General features: G+C 56.3%; 1 pseudogene; it reads left to right on the top strand.

Moving 5' to 3' along the window:
- The first annotated feature begins 610 nt into the window (after window positions 1-610).
- On the top strand, window positions 611-15,094 carry LOC128138138 (adenylate cyclase type 10-like; annotated as a pseudogene).
- Window positions 15,095-16,528: the final 1,434 nt, after the last annotated feature.

Genomic DNA, 16,528 nt, shown 5'->3' with positions numbered 1-16,528 from the left:
CTGTCTCTTTTCCCTCCTTTACCTCTTTTGCCTTGCCTATTTTCCCTCTTCTCCCTTGTCCTGGTTTCAGCTGGGATAGAGTTAACTGTCTTCCTAGTAGCTGGTACAGTGCTATGTTTTGAGTTCAGTATGCGAAGAATGTTGATAACACTGATGTCTTCAGTTGTTGCTCAGTAGTGTTTAGACTAAAGTCAAGGATTTTTCAGCTTCTCATGCCCAGCCAGCGAGAAAGCTGGAGGGGCACAAGAAGTTGGCACAGGACACAGCCAGGGCACCTGACCCAAACTGGCCAACAGGGTATTCCATACCATGGGACGTCACATCTCATATATAAACTGGGGGGAGTGGGGGCGGGGGATCGCTGCTCGGGGACTGGCTGGGTGTCGGTCAGCAGGTGGTGAGCAATTGCACTGCACATCATTTGTACATTCCAATCCTTTTATTATTGCTGTTGTCATTTTATTAGTGTTATCATTATCATTATTAGTTTCTTCTTTTCTGTTCTATTAAACCGTTCTTATCTCAACCCACGGGTTTTGCTTCTTTTCCCGATTTTCTCCCCCATCCCACTGGGTGGGGGGGGAGTGAGTGAGCGGCTGTGTGGTGCTTAGTTGCTGGCTGGGGTTAAACCACGACACCCTCACAAGCCTCTTTTCACAGGGGACATCTTGACCCTTCTGAGCTGACCGTGAGCACATTGTGGCCACCCCTTTGGCAGCACCTGTAGAGCAAAGCAAGAGTGTCCTCAAAGATGATGAAGGGTCTGGAGCATCTCTCCTATGAGGAAAGGCTGAGAGAGCTGGGACTGTTTAGCCTAGAGAAGAGAAAGCTTGGGGGTGATTTTAGTAATGTGTCTAAAACCTGAAGGGAAGGTGCAACGAGGACAGAGCCAGGCTCTTTCCAGCGGTGCCCAGTGTGAGGAGCAGAGGCCACGCCCCAGGCATGCACTGAAGCACAGGCCGTTCCCTCTGTACGTCAGGAAAGACTTTTTGACTGTGAGGGTGACTGAGCGCTGGCACAGGTTGCCCAGGCAGCTTGTGGAGTCTCCCTCCTTAGAGCTATTAAAAAATGATCTAGCCACCGTCCTGGGCAGCTGGCTCTGTGCAGCCCTGCTTGAGCAGCAGGGTTGGACCAGATGGACCCCAGAGGTCCCTTCCAGCCTCCACCTTTCTGAGATCTGGTGGCAGCTCGCAGCCCTGCCTCCCTGCCCGCTGTGCACGTACCAGGGCTGTGGCCCCTGTGAGCCTGGGAGGCAGGCCAGAGCGGTGCTTTCCTGAGCTGTGCCCCACGGTGCACCCTCACCTGGGTGCTCCTCTCGGGGTAGAGGGGCTTGCTCTGTGGCTTCTGGAAGAAGGTGCCCACGTGACTCTTCCTTTCCTTCTCTCTGTCCGCAGAGATGCTGATTTTTGGAGGAGACATCTTTAAGTTTGCTGGTATGTACGCAGGACGACGATGCCCACGTGTGCTGACCTGCGGCATTTAAGCGCTGTGGCGGCCGTTTGCTGTGCTCTCCTTCTCAAGAGGCTCTGTGCAGCACCTTGAGCCAGCTTCCTGGCCACTCACGCCCCCCCCCGTGCAGTGCCCTTTCTCCAGGCTTCTCTTTCTCCCTGGGCCTGCCTGCCTCCAGTTTGGCTTTGGCAAGGGCTGTGGCCTCCCTCATTCTGCCCCTGCTGGTAGGACCCTGGGCTGGGGGTGGGGGCAAGGAAGCACTGAGAGGAGGAGACCCCCTAGAAAGCACAGCCAAAGGTGTGTGTCGGGGTGGTGGTGAGGGGCAGGGAGGCCCTGGTGGTGGCGGAGCTCGGGCTGCCAGGCTGCGAGGGGAGGAGGCGGCCCTGGTGTGCTGCAGCTGCAGAGGAGCGCTCGGGGCAGGGGGTGCCACCGCTGCCGGCTGTCGGCCGCCGTGGCTGGCCCGGGAGAGGAGCGGTGTGCCGGTGCCCAGGGTTTGGCCCTCCAGGACGATGCCCTCCCACGGGCCCATCTTCCTCAGCACGTCGGCCGGTTTCTGCTGTCCCTGCCGCTGAGCGTAGGTCGGGGAGAGTCAGGTCTCAGCAGAGCCTTTACCTTTCCCTCACTTTCCCCAGGGGATGCTGTGCTGGTGCTGTGGAGAGCACCATCCCAGGAGCTGGCTAAGACCATCAGCCTGGTGCTGCAATGTAGCCGGCAGATCCAGAGGAAGTATGGGAATCGTGACACGCACGTGGGTCAGAAGGTCCGACTGAAGATAGGTACGGGCGCTGTGGCACGGGGTGCTTCTCGCTGGCAGGGAATGGGGGGATCCGTACTGGGGCTAGTGCCAAAGGAAAGCATCTCCTGCGAGCATTTAAGGGGCCAGCCGTAGTCTGGGCGGGGATGGGAGACCAGGCCTGCTGGGTTTGCGTGCGTTTGCAGCTGCAGAGGAAGCTTAAAGGCAAAGCGGGCGTCAGATCAAGTATGAGGGTCCTTGAATGTCTGATTTAGCACAGATGTCTGTGGGAGGTAGTTATCTTTCCATTTTTTCAGGTGGGGGCAGCTCTGCATCCTTTGCCCTGCTGGATTCTCCCCTGCCTCTCACAAAGAGCAAAGGGGAGCTGCTTTGCACATGGCTCTGGGAAGGGCTTTGGCAGGCTGTCGTGTGTTCTCAAGCAGACAGCTACAACCTGCCTGCATGTTGGTGGAGCAGGCAGTGACCAAGCCCGCCTGGTTTGCTGGGCTTCTGGGCAGGCTGCTGGGCTTCTGGGCAGGCAGCTGGCTAAGACAGCCGGCACTCTCAACACACTGCCTCTTTCTAGACACCCGTTTCAGGGACCTGTGTCAGTATGCCCCTGAGGAGGATGGAGGATGCCCTCCCCTTCCATAATGCCCTCCCCACTGGGCTTCAGATTAGGTTCTGAACAGCTGAGATGCTGGGGGCTGTAGAGCTCCAAATCTTCCCTGTGTCAGTGCTGCTTCTCCCTCTCTCTCTCACCAGGGATCTCTGCAGGGCCCATGGACCTCCTGCTAGTGGGAGACAGGAGGCGGCAGTACTTCTTGATCTGTGGCCAGGCCCTGGATGAAGTTCGTGAGGCCGAAGAGCTTGCGAATGCAGGTGAAGTAATCCTCTCGGCCACCTCCTGGGAGCTCTGTGAGCAGCACCCGGCTCAGGACCAGGCGCCTTGCAGGCAAAAGAGCTGTGAAGGTAGGTGGATGGGATGGCCTGTAGAGCCATTTTGAGGACCCAGACCTGGACATGAAGGAGGGAGGTGTCAGAAGGCTGAGGAGCTGGATGTGGAGAGAGTTGGGGCTGTGGAAGTGGGTAGGCAGCTGAAGCTCTTGTCCTTCCATCTCAGGGGTAACGGTGGGCTGGGCTTGCTTGGTTTGAGGGGTCGGGAGGCACTGGGAGGGTTTTGGCCCCACCAGCAATGTCCTCTGTGGGTCATGGCGCTGTGGTTGACAGCTGGGGGATGCTTGGATGATGCCTGCCCAGCTCCGGTGCTTCTGAGGAAGCACTGCTGTCCCATCCAGCCAGGTGGGCTTTTTCTCCCCTTTGCTGGGCAGTGACGGTGGAGGGCGGGCTTTGTCCCCTGGGACTCCTGGGGAGGCCAGTGGCAGTGCCTTCACGCCGTGTGTCTTCAGGTTACAGGCATGGATCGGATGTCTTGGTCAGAATGCCAAGACGCTTTACGCGAGCTTGTGCAACACCCAAGGAGCCGCCGCTTGGAAGGGGAAGGTGAGTGCCAACTTCACCTAGTTCGCGGATTGCCTGGAGAGGTGGGGCCTGGCTGCTTCAGGGGCCAGAGAGGAACCACCCCCGCCCTCTTCCTCCTTTCGGTTAGCACTCATGCTTTTGGCCCTCCTGTGCATCAGCTGGGGCAGTGGCTGCTGCTGCCTTCTCCCTCCAGGGGACAGCACTGCTGTGAGCATCTGGAGGTGGCAACATGAGCAAACGCAGAAGATTTTATCCTCTGTCCTCACAAGGGCGAAATCAACAAAATCCTCCTGTTTGATAAAGTGAGTGGGGGGGAGCAATCGCCTCCCCCCACCCTGAGAGGGTGGGCAGTGACCAAGAGGGAGAGGCTCTCTCTTAGGCATTGTAGCAAGATGTGCTGCATCTGTCCTTGGCAGGGCTGCACATTCCTCTGTGTGTTTGGACTCGGTGGAGAAAAGCTGCCCTACTGTGGAGGACCTCGGCTGGATCGAGGGGCCTGGGGAGGACATTGACCTTGACAAGATTGCAGTGTTCCCATGAGAGAACAAGAAAGAATGAGAAGCATGCCTGGGAAACCAAGTTTAAGGAATGTGTTGACCATTTGCAGTTGTGATAAGGAACCTGAAAAAGTCACCCAATGAAGGGTGAGAAAAACAACTTCTGACAACTTTTTGACCAATAAGGGACAGACATATGTACAGGGTAACAAGTATAATGGGTATAAATTTGCTGGCTTGTAGTAATGAAAAAAACCTTCTTTGCTTGTACTATAAGAATGCGTACTTGTCGTTTGTCCATCTTGACCGCGACACCCTACAAGAGCATTCACACCTTGCAGAGTGCTATTCAGATCTTCAATTCCTGCTCCACGATGCTCATGGAAATAGAGTGTGTGTGTGGCGGGGGGGGGGGGGTGCATGCTGCCTGGGACAGTGCAAGGGGGCTTCCCAGAAAGAGACGCATCTTCTAGCTTGCTCTGCCTCGTCCCTGGCAGGAAGGAGGCCAGTGCCCTGAGAGGTGGCAGACGAGCCCCGGGCTTAGCCCTCGGCAGCCAGGCGGAGTCCCTCCAAGCACACCCTGCTAGCCACCGTGCTGGAACGAGCCCTTGCAAGGGCGAGAGGCTCCTTGGTGCCAGAGGCAGGCCCTTCTGGGCGACTGGCCCACGAACGGGATGGGGTCCAGCCACCTGATCTCAGGTTGCTGCCATCGCAGGCAGTGACATCATGGGTGCCTTCTTCCCTCCCTCTTTGCTCACGAGAGGGCTGTGGCCTTCTGCAGGTTGCAGCTCAGGGAATGTGGCCTCAGGGGAAGCGTCCAAAACATCCCACATGCGCTCTACCCCTGTCCTTTGTCCCTTGCAACGTGGGTATGTTGCGCCCCTGAGCTCTCCACGTCCCCAAGACCCACGCTGGCCGGACAGGATGGCGGGTGGCCCAGGCTAGCGCCGAGGGGAGGTGCGGGAAGGGATGAATCTGGGCGGGCAGGACTGCGCCTGGGGCGCTGCTGAAGCTGCGCTGTTTCCCTGTGTGCCAGGGCAGTGTCTGTTGCAGTTACCAGTGGGACGGTGTTCTGCGGAGTCACCGGCCACCCTCTGAGGCATGAATACACAGGTAGGAGGCGTGCGTCTGAGGCGCGGGAGGCTGGCGTGGGCCTGCTTAAGCATAGCACTCTGGAAGAGGAAGGTGGGCTGGGAGAGGGCTTTTCCAGCAGCTGGTCAGGAACGGCCCAGGAGAATGGGCTCTGTGGCTGGTTGTTCCCCTGGGCTCTGCCAATCCCGCTGTGGGGTTGACCTGTGCTGGAGGTGAGGCAGCCATTGGCCTGGAAGGGCGCTGCGGGGCTGGTTGCACAGGTATGTCAACGCATGATCTCTCTCCCTCTCTGGCAGTCATTGGCCAGAAGGTGAATTTGGCAGCCCGGATGATGGTGCACTACCCTGGGCTGGTGTCCTGTGACGCAGTGACCTACGCCTCCTCTCGGCTGCCCCCTTACTACTTCAAGGAGCTGCCGGAGAGAAAGATGAAAGGCCTCAGTCGTCCTGGCACTGTCTATCAATATGTGGGGATCACCAAGAAGAGGTGAGTGACCTCTGGGAGGGCTGGACGAGGGGATGGTGGCATCAAGGGTGCAGCCTTGGCCAGCAAAGAGGAATTTGGCAGAGAGACACCAAGCTGGTCTCCCTTGCCTGTGGCTGAGACAGTCAGAAGCCCTGGTGCGGGAGGCTTTTTGCCTCTCTGTCCTGCTGCTAAGAGAGCGGGAGTGAAGCCACAGGGATGGGGAAGGTTTTTCTGTCTTGGCAGACACAACCTGGCCTTGCAGGCTCTGTCCAAATGGCTTTCAACTGTGCTTGCTCCACCACGTGCCCTGGTAATGCTGACCCAAGGAGGTTTTTGTCCCAGCTGCTTCCGAGCAGGAAGCTTTGGGCCAGTCTGGTTCCCATGGGGAAACGTGGACCATAGGGACACTCTTCCTCACGTCTTCCTGCTGAAATCTCAGCTCTTCCTCTGGGACAGGATTTGACCTTCTCTTTGGATGATGGTTTGAATGTTAACATTGCCGTCTCTTTGAAACTACAGGACTTGAGCCAAAGGTGCTAGGTGCTTGGCATCCCAACCCGTTCAGTGACACAAGTCCTCCTTTCCAAAAGACACTTGTTTTTCTTGGCCAGCGTGTGCTAGCCAACAGCACACCCTGGCTTCTTTCACATGTCTCCGATTTCTCTTGGTTTGGCCTCTGGTGATGGACTCTTGATATGTTCTCCTGTCCTGCCATGGCCGTTGGGCTTCTTTATGCTTGAAGCTGTCCTAGCGTGCAGCTTGAACTTTGGGTGGGGGTGTGTACAGGGGAAAACATGCTGCTCGGAAGAAAAGCAGGTGCACGAGGAGTACATCCTGCCCCTCTACGCCAGGCTGCTTCTCTGTGTCCCCTGGCTTCTCACCAGCTAATTGACTTGTGTTTTCTTTTCCCCTGCTTCTAGCATATTTGGCATGGGTCTTACCAAGAAGAGGTCAGAGTATGCCCCCTTACTGAGTAGGTGGAGAATGCCTTGCTCTTCTGAAGCCCAGTTTCTTCCCCTTGGTAACTTTTAGTGCCACGCTAGGAAGGGAGAAGCTTTTGCCAGGGATGGTGTTGCCTGCAGCGGCCCTAAGGAAGTGCGGCCTCTCTTGGCCCCTACTTGGTTGATCTCTTTGGGGTGGAAAGCAGGGTGAGGCGCCTGGTGCTCCCTGCTGTGCTCCAGACCTGGTACGAAGGTACCTTTCAGCTACGGAGCTGCTCACACCCTGGGGGCTAAACTGATTCCTGTCTTTGGGATCAAGAAAGAGATTGCCTTCTGCCAGACTGACGGAGAGTTCTGGTGGTGGGTTCTCCCCCTTGTACTCCTTGGAGATCCTTTCTTGGCAGCATCTGGGCATAGACATGGAAATGTCAGGACACACAGGGTACCTTTAATCACTCGGTGTCTTGCTGGAGTTTTTGAGCCCTGTTATGGGTTAACCCCGGGAGGCAGCTCAGCCCCACAGAGCCGCTCACTCCCCATAGTGGGATGGGGAAGAGAATCGGAAGGGTAAAAGTGAGAACACTGGTGGGCTGAGATACACACAGCTTAATAGGTAAAGCAAAAGCTGCGCAAGCATGCAAGGCCGAATCAGGCATTCATTCCCTGCTTCCCATCGGCAGGCAGGTGTCTAGGCATTTCCAGGAAAGCGGGGCTGCATCATGCATAACGGTGACTTGGGAAGACAAATGCTGTAACTCCAAATGTTCCCCCCCTTCCTCCTTCTTTCCCCCAGCTTTTCTTGCCAAGCATCACATCGTATGGTATGGAATAGGCCTTTGGGCAGTTGGGGTCAGCTGTCATGGCTGTGCCCCCTCCCAGCTTCTTGTGCAACCCCAGCCTGCTCACTGGCAGAGCGGCGTGAGAAATGGAAAAGGCCTTGGCGCTGTGCAAGCACTCCAGCAATAACTAAAACATCATGTTATCAACACCTATGTCTGGTCACAAATCCAAACCATAGCACCATAGGAGCTATCACTGAAGAAAATTCACTCTAGCCCAGCAAAAAGACACTGAAGCTGCTGCCTTAGCTACTGGGAAGTGCCCTGTGGCTCATGCTGCAGTGACTCACATCATCTCTTCCAGTCTTGTGCTTGATCACTGCGGGGAGTTGCATGGGGCTGGCTGAATCTCTGGATTTAGGACAAAGGCACATCCTGGCATTTGAGGGCACGATGGGCTCTGGAAAGAGCCACTTACTGAACTGGCCTATTTAGGCCAGGCTGCTGGCCACAGGTACAGGTTTTTGACCTCTAGCTTTGGGACGCTGCCCCTGCTCATCACCTGGCAGGCATAGAACATTCCGTCCCCTCTGCCGGTGCGCCTGGCCCTTGGACTGCAGCCTCCCGAGAAAGCCTCCTGGAGACACTCCCTAGGAGCACCTGTGTGCTCTGCTCCTGCCTCTACATCTCTGGGGAGTTGGAGGTGGCTTCTTGAGCCATGCCCTTTCCTCCTTCACCTCTGGGCCAGGCACAGATAGAAGGAAAGAGCCCAAGCTCAGTGCTTTTCATCTGACTCCAGACCCAACAGACAGCAGGGTGGCCTGTCTCAGAAGCCCTGCTTGCCCTCTGCCTGTTTCCCAGAAGGAGCACTGGGGCAGAAAAGCCTTCCTGCGGTCTGGGAGGCAGGCTGCTAATGTCTGGAGCCCAAAGGCAAACTCACCACTTGCCCCTTAGCCCCATGAGTTCCTCTGCAAGGGGGACGTAGTGAGACCTGGGCCGGCGCTGTGGAGACACAGAATCTGGACCCGGCTCTCCCAGTGACTTGGCAGCAACTGCCCCTTTGTGCCCTTTCTCGTACGAGGAGTGAAAAGCTTGGCCTTCTCTGGGAAGCACTTTGAGATGCGTGGCTGAAGAGCCCCCCCAAGGGCATCTGCACCCCTTTTGTCTTAGAAGGCTTGGGCTGTTGGGGATCTCAATCCCCTTTGCTTTTGCACGGCAGGGTAGTTGCCATGGAACTGCTAGAGGTCAACGTGAGGCAGTCCTTCTGTGCCATCAGTACGCTGATGGCCAGGGCCCTGGGCCTCCAGGACTGTGAACAGTGCGGTGCCAGGCAGCGCACGCTGCAGACAAAGCTCCAAGGGACAATCAAAGAGAGCAGCTATTGCCTCCTCAATGACATTTTCCTTGTCGAGGTGAGAGCAAGAGGCCTCTCTGGCCCTGGAGAAGGCCTTCTCGTAAGCTTTTCTGGGTCTGATGTTGTGCAGGCGAGCTGCTGGGAATGCCTTAGCTCAGGGGTGGGAATCGCAGGGGTCATAGCACACATTTCCCATTCCTGGGCCCTGGGGGGGCTCCCTTTCTGGGGTGAGTTCATGTCCCGCGCTGCATCCAGCCGTGCCCTGTGCCTTGTTCAGCACCTTGGAAGTGGCATTGGAGAGAGGCTGATGCTGACCTCGTGCTGAGGTCACCGCTGGGTGAGTGGTCTGCTCCAGCCAGCCCAAGATTCCTCCAGCCAGAGAACCAGCTCTTCAGCCCACCCCCAAGCCCCAGCTCTGCCAGCGACCCTCAGCAGAGGGCCTCTGCTTTAGGCTCCAGGTGAAGTCCCCACTGTGGCTCCTTGCACCTGTGCTGGGGAGAGGTAAGGTGCTGAGGCCAGCAGAGGCAGGTTGCTCTGCGATCTTGCTTGGTGGGTTCGTGTGCCTAGCACCAGAGCGATGCATCTCCCTGACTCTGCTTTCTGGCCAGTTTCCCATTTCGGACAAGGTTCGCGAGATGCATGGAACTGAAAGAAAAAAGGAGTTGCACTCGACTTGGGCAAAAGTGCTGGAGAAGGTGAGCATTTCTCCTTCCTTCCTTCCTCCTGGGTCAGAGAAGGAAAACAAGCCTGCTGGCTGCGGGCTCTGCACCACAGCAGTGTGAGCAGGTGGGAGGACCACACGCCTGGGTCATCGCCCTTCAGGGCCTGAGAACCCCCCATCTCCCCCCCCCCCACAGCCCCACAAACACACCCCATAACTTTCCTCTTGTCAAGTGTACCCTGGACAAGGAGCAATGGCTTCTGCATTCCCTTGCCCAAGCTGCCTCCTTCTGCAGGTCAGGTGGTGTTAGGTGTGACCTTAAAATCTCAAAGAAATTAAGAGTCAGTAAGCTTCTGAGCAGGGAAGTGGCTGGGGAGAGACTTCCGAGCATCCTCTCAAGAGACAGAGGCTCAATCTCCTCCCCTGCAAGATACTTGGGATTCCACTGGATTGCCCTCAGAACATCCTGCTTTTTTTCAGACCATTGGAGGAGAATTTGGCATATTCGTCATCGACAATGCCCATTTCATCGACCCTGCCTCCTGGAGTATCATGTCACCCGTGCTCCAAAATGTCTCCTACTTCATGGTCATGAGCTTAGCGCCGGGCTACGCAAGAACAGAGGGCTTTTGCAAAGCTGCAGCAGACAACACAACGTCCCAGAAAATCACCTATCTTCGTCTGGATGAGCTGAAACCTTCAGCTGTGGTGCAGACAGTCTGCCAGAACCTTAGAGTGGACAGCATCTCCAGGGATCTAGCGAGGTAAGTTCGAGGCGGGGGAGCTCTTCCTGAGGGCTTGAACCTATGCAGACCACGGACGGGAATCAGCCCCCAGGAAAGGGAGCGCAGGGCCACTAGAAGCATCACCGACTCTAGGGAGTACTCTAGGAGCTGGGTTGCTTGTTATGCCTTGTCCTGGCAGGCGCGAGCTGAGAGTGGGCCACTGCCGAGACACAGAGCGTGGGAGGTGTCAGCCCTTCGCGGCTGCACAGAGAGGAAGGGAGGAAGAGTCCTGAGCCCAGGCGTGGCTGGGCTGTGAAAAGGCCTTGGTCTAGGTGGCCGGGCTGTGGGGGAGATGCCCTGGGGCAGAGGCCTGCCCTGCTGCCAGAGAGGATCTAGGCTCCTGAGGAGAGGAAAGGCAGGGCTCGCTGCTCTGCGCTTTGGCCGTTGTCCACGATTCTTTTCCCATGGACTTGAGCGAAGGCTGGAGGTTCAGGGGGGCCCAAAAGCCTAAGCCAGCAGAGGACTGTCCCATTCAAAGGCGAGGTGCAGCTGTGACAAAGATGCTGGCTACCCTGTATTGCCCGAGTGACTCGCCGCCCTCCTGAACTGCGTTTCACCTTACTCCCCTTGTGGTGGTCACTGCTGGGTCTGCTCCTGTCCAGGTTCCTGATCCAAAGAAGCTCAGGGATCCCATATTACTGTGAGGAGCTGCTGCGCTGCCTTCTTTGCAACGACACGCTCTTGTTCCGCTCCATGAAAAAGCAGAGGACAACTGGGAGAGCCTGATCAGTAAGCACCTTTGCTGCTGACTAGCGAGTTGCTGTGGCGCATTCTCCGCAGCACAGTCTTGCCCCGTCATTCCCCCGCGGGTCTGGGCAGAGTCAGATCTTGCAGCGGTGCAGAACGTGGTCTGGCGGAGGCGTGGGCTTCTGCGTGCCTTGCTGTCGGGACAGCCAAAGCAGGGGCTAGCGAGTTCTGGTGGCTTGGAGGGGCCTAAATTCTTGGGGCGGGGGTTGGAGGGCTAAAACACAGGGGAAATGGTTCCAGAGCACGTGGGTTTCTGGTGTTTCTTAGGCGTTCTAATGGGCATGTAATTCACCTTGGCCCAACGCCAGCTCACTTGAGAACAAACCCCAGCTTGAGGTGAGAGACAGGCCCAGGATACTTGAATTCAAAACCATAAATCCCCACAAGGGTGCTGGTAACGGAAGAAAACGGTGGTAATGCCACCAAGAGAGCCATGCCAGCCAGAGTGCCGTGGCCTTGGGAACAGCCAGGACTGACGCTGCATTTTGCATGATCCCTGGCAATTTCCCTGGCTGTGGAGGTAGCCCTGTCGAAGGCAGCAATGCTGCTGCTTTCTGTCGCGGGGCATTCAGTTGCCCCCTGGGAAGTCCAGAAGCTTTGACTGAGGGGCTGTTTGGGAAAGCTGGTCTGAAGGCAGAACATCTGTCTGTTCTGGGAGAGCCATGCAAAGAAACACTTGCAGTGGAAACTGTTTTGCTGTGCTTAATGACCACGTTCAGCGCACCTGCACTGGACCACGTAAGGTGGGACTTGTCCCATCTCAGGTGAATTTTGAAACATTTGCAAGCCGCAAGTTACTTTGCACATTGCCTTATTCGTGTTCTCTTGCTCCACCCAGCTTCTGCAGTTGAGGCTTCACCCCTCGCAGCAACCTCGAGCTCCAGCGCGGGGAATGATGGCAGGGTCTGCATCATCAGGCCAGACGTGAACCCGGAGAACACGGTGCTGCCCACCACCTTGAAAGGTGAGGGACCGAGAGCCGCTCTGCCGGCTCGCGGCTGTGCTGGGGCCCCTTGGCGGGGCATTGGCTAGAGGGAGGCTGGGCGTTTGTGTGCTGCAGAGTCACCCTCTCAGCTTGGGGGCTCTGCTGGGAAGGTGGCTCCAGTGCAACCAGAAACAGGCCTGGGGTTGCGGGCAGCCATTTTCCCCTCCTGGGCGCGGACCAGCTGTGAGCCTGCTGGCTGCTTTCCAGCAGCAGGTAGGAGAGAAAAGGCTATTGGTGCAACACTAGGATGGCTCCCTTTTCTCACAGAAACAAATGCTTTGCTGGGAAAAGTCTTTGACTTGCCGCTGACTCAGCTTTGATCACGGCTTTGCCGTCGCTATTCTCTTCTTAAGCTCCCCAGCTAACGGTGCTCTCGAGGCACTTAATCCAAACCAAATCCATTGGTTTTTTTCTGTGGATTGGCATGGAAATCCCCCCATAGCCAGGGGAGCTGGATGGGGGAGCTGTCAATGACTGTCCCTCCTCTCTAGCCATAGCCATTTGTATGAACCTTGAAGAAACATTATGCTAAAGCATTCCTGCTATTAAGTTGGTTTGTCCAAAAAAAAAAAAAAAAAAAAGAAAACCAAACGAAAGGCATAGTATTGTCTGGCCAAGTTAAGAGAACCATTGTGGGGAGCTCTGAGTCTACCTCTGCAGTGGGGAAAGTTCTCTGTTTTCTGTGTGCACAGTTGGGCAAAACCCTACTCCAGATCTGGTAGGGTGCATCATGGGATGCATGTACCTGCTGGATCCTGCCCTCCTCACCCTAGGTGGGGGAGCGTGCATTTGAGCATCTCGCTCTTCCCCAGGCCTTGTGGCCTGTGATTCCAACAGGAGCAGAGCCATTTTGAAGACACCTGCCCTGGATTGCGATTGCCCAGTGTCCTGGTTTCAGCTGGGATAGAGTTAACTGTCTTCCTAGTAGCTGGTACAGTGCTATGTTTTGAGTTCAGTATGCGAAGAATGTTGATAACACTGATGTCTTCAGCTGTTGCTCAGTAGTGTTTAGTCTAAAGTCAAGGATTTTTCAGCTTCTCATGCCCAGCCAGCGAGAAAGCTGGGGGGGCACAAGAAGTTGGCACAGGACACAGCCAGGGCACCTGACCCAAACTGGCCAACAGGGTATTCCATACCATGGGACGTCACATCTCATATATAAACTGGGGGGAGTGGGGGCGGGGGATCGCTGCTCGGGGACTGGCTGGGTGTCGGTCAGCAGGTGGTGAGCAATTGCACTGCACATCATTTGTACATTCCAATCCTTTTATTATTGCTGTTGTCATTTTATTAGTGTTATCATTATCATTATTAGTTTCTTCTTTTCTGTTCTATTAAACCGTTCTTATCTCAACCCACGGGTTTTGCTTCTTTTCCCGATTTTCTCCCCCATCCCACTGGGTGGGGGGGAGTGAGTGAGCGGCTGTGTGGTGCTTAGTTGCTGCCTGGGGTTAAACCATGACACCCAGCAGGTGCAGTGCCGAGGAGAGGAGGCCAAAGTCTACCCCATTTTGTGTGCTGAGACTTTCCAGCCTCTCCAGCCTCAGCATGGGGAACAGGCAAGAGAGAGAGAGGTGTTGCTTCTTTTGGACAGAGATTGTGCTGGCCCAGCTGGACCGGATAAAGCCACTGAAGCAGACGGTTTTGAAGTTTGCAGCTGTCATCAGGCCAGTGTTTACCACCCAGCTGCTGTCGCACATCCTTCCTGACGGCATGAGGCACAAGACGAATTGCTTGTTGGACATGCTGGTGAGCGACAACATCCTTAAGTGGCTGAAAACCACAGAGGTGCCAGAAGATGTCCGAGATCCTACCAAGGGGCCAGGCACCTCTCGGCAGGCAGGGAGTGGTAAGTGGTAGCAGTAAAGAGGCCAAGGGAGCTCCCAGCTGTGTCCTGGTGGGGCTCCCCAGGGCATGGTGCACTTCCCCCCTCTGCCCCAGTAATGGCTGGGTGGAGCTCAGGCAGGCATGGGGGTTCGGGATGGCTTGTTCAAAGATCTTACAAGTCAATCTCAAAGAAGACTAGCTTTGCGCTGGAGGGAAGTTCCCACCAGCCGTCCCAAGTGCCTCTGCTCCTCTGCCTTCAAGTGCTGCTCGTAGCGCAGGCACGGGAGGGCATCTGGAATCACCGATATCCTCTCCCAGTTGCCTGCGGCATCCAGATCAAAGATGCCCTCCAAAGTGCCCCAGGGCCTTTGAGAGGCTTTTGTTCAGCTTTGATTCCCCTGTGGTGCAGCAGGGGAAGCTCAGGAGGCTGGGGACTGCCTTGCCAAGAGCGGAGAGAAAGCACTGGCCGGGGCTTGCTTCGGCTGGCGGCAACATCCCCAGCTCCTGTCTGGAGCACAGCTGAGCGCTGTGTCCCCAGGGCTGTGCTAGCATCAGCAAGGCAAGGCGGGCCCTTTCGCCTCGTCCTGCAAGGCTCGGTGTGCAGCAGCGCCGGTTTGCTGCTAAGGATGCTCACCAAGGCACGACTTTCATGCCCCGGCTGGGACGGCCCTGAGGCCTGGCCCCAGCTCAGGCTGATGCAAAGGCCCTTTGCCCTGCAGGTGTGGAGAGACCCTCTCCGAGCAAGAAGACCACGGAGCGGCAGTCTGGCGTGCTGGTCTTCCGTGTCCCACTGCTGCGGGAGGCTGCCTACGAGCTGTGGCCCGAGAGACAGCGGGTCGCCTTGCACCGCAAGTGCGCCGCCTTCCTGGAGCGGCACGCGCACAAATGCAAGAGCTGCGGCCAAGGGGACTTTGTTGCCTTCCACCGCTTCACCGTCACCAGCACCCGGGAGGGAGGGAGCAGTCAGGGCCCTGCTGAGCAGGGCGACCCTCACAGCTGGGAGGCCTTGGTGCTGGCAGGAGAACAGCTGAAGAGGGATAGGACCCACGGCCCTGAGGGTATGCTGTGCACCATGCTCCGCAGCCTGGGCCCTCCAGGACCCCAGGGGGGCTGTGCTGGGGATGGGGTGGGAGGACATCTGCTAGGGACGAGCCCAGGAGGTGAGGATGGCCACTGCAGACTTTCGGCAGTGTGTCGGGACCCTTGCAAGGATCCTTGCGAGCCCGCTGGGAGAGGGAGAGTAGCTCTTCCCCCGTGGTATGCGAGGAGGTGTCTAACCCCCTGTTTTCTTTCCTGATGCTGCAGGTGCTCTGCAGCAGCAGCAGGCTTTCCTGGAGGAGGATTTTGGGTGAGCAGACACGGTTTTGATGATTTTGGAAGGCAGTGAGCTCAGGGTGTCCAGAGGAGACAAAGGAAGCACCGGCATTTGGCTGCCAGTTGTGACTGCAGCTTAGGGAAGAGGCTTTCTGTGGGGTGGGAGCTGGGAGGAGATGGCCATGGAGATGAGGGAGTGCTTGAGGAAGCCCATGGGCTCAGAGCGATCGTCACACTACACTGGAGCAGCCCTTGCTTTCCAGTTCCTACAGAGTAGCACTGCAAAATCTGCAGGGGAAAACCCACCCTGGGGACTCAGGTGGTTTGCCTGTGGGAAGAGGTGACAGAAAGCCCAGCTTGTCTTTCTCCCTACCTACAAAGCACCTGTACAGGTCATACCTGCCCATGGCCTCGTGCTCTGCTTTGAACAAAGGGCTTTTGATGCCATCTCTGTGGAGAGAAAGAGCAGTACAGGTGATGCCCGTGTATTCTTTGCTCTCTTCTTCCCTTGGGAACTGTCCTCTGACTAGTGTGGCAGGATGGTTTCTAGCAAAGAGCGAACAGACAGTTGAGCTGCCCAGCAAGACCAACAGGAGGCACAGTGGCACATGCTCATGTGAATGCAAAGCCATCATGAAATCAGCCTTTGGCTCGCCACTACGTGGCTGTTATGGATGCATGACTAACCAAATCCAACAGGTGTTAAAGCTCAGATTTATTCTTCAGTAAAACATTAGTTAGAACTCCAGTAACAGTAGTAAACCACAGGCTCAATGATGTAAAGAGAATTAATACTACACGGCCGACTTAAGAATCCCCAAGATTTAAAGTGATGGCTCAAAATGCGCGTATCACTCACCTAAAAGCTGAGGGCTCTCTCCCTCGAGGAGTTACCTCGGGCGGTGCCCCGGCCCGAGGGGGAGTCCCCGACTGCAGACCCGCTGCTCTGAGGAGGACTGCCAACATGTCCTCCGGCGGGACCCCGTTTATACCCCTGTCGAAGATGACCTGTGGTCATTTAATTCTATTGGCCAGGAGGGTCACCTCAGTGTACCTGGTGCATCTCGATTGGCCAGTTCAAATTTCAACCTGGGGCCCCCAGGGTTTCCTTCCCCTTCTTCCTTCCTGGAGAAGTTTTGTTTCCTGCTGGCGGGATGGGGGGGGGGCAGAATGTACTGCCACAATGAGGTGTAGGGATTATGGGAGAGAGAGAGAGAGAGAAAGAAGAGAAAGATTTCACCAGTCCTGGATCCAGCGTTGGTTCACTCAGCCAAGGGGTCCAGTCAGCAGAGGGGTCTGGTACCAGTGGGCTTGCGCAGGTCGGGCTTCAGTTTGTGTCCTTTTATCAATCCTGCCCCTCCTTCGGGTGGGCACTCGAACTCATTAGGCTAATTAGGTAGCCTTTGGGCCATTTCAC

This window comes from Harpia harpyja (genome assembly GCF_026419915.1).
Source record: "Harpia harpyja isolate bHarHar1 chromosome W unlocalized genomic scaffold, bHarHar1 primary haplotype SUPER_W_unloc_2, whole genome shotgun sequence".
Lineage (NCBI taxonomy): Eukaryota > Metazoa > Chordata > Aves > Accipitriformes > Accipitridae > Harpia > Harpia harpyja.
This window is presented reverse-complemented; position numbering and strand designations above follow the sequence as displayed.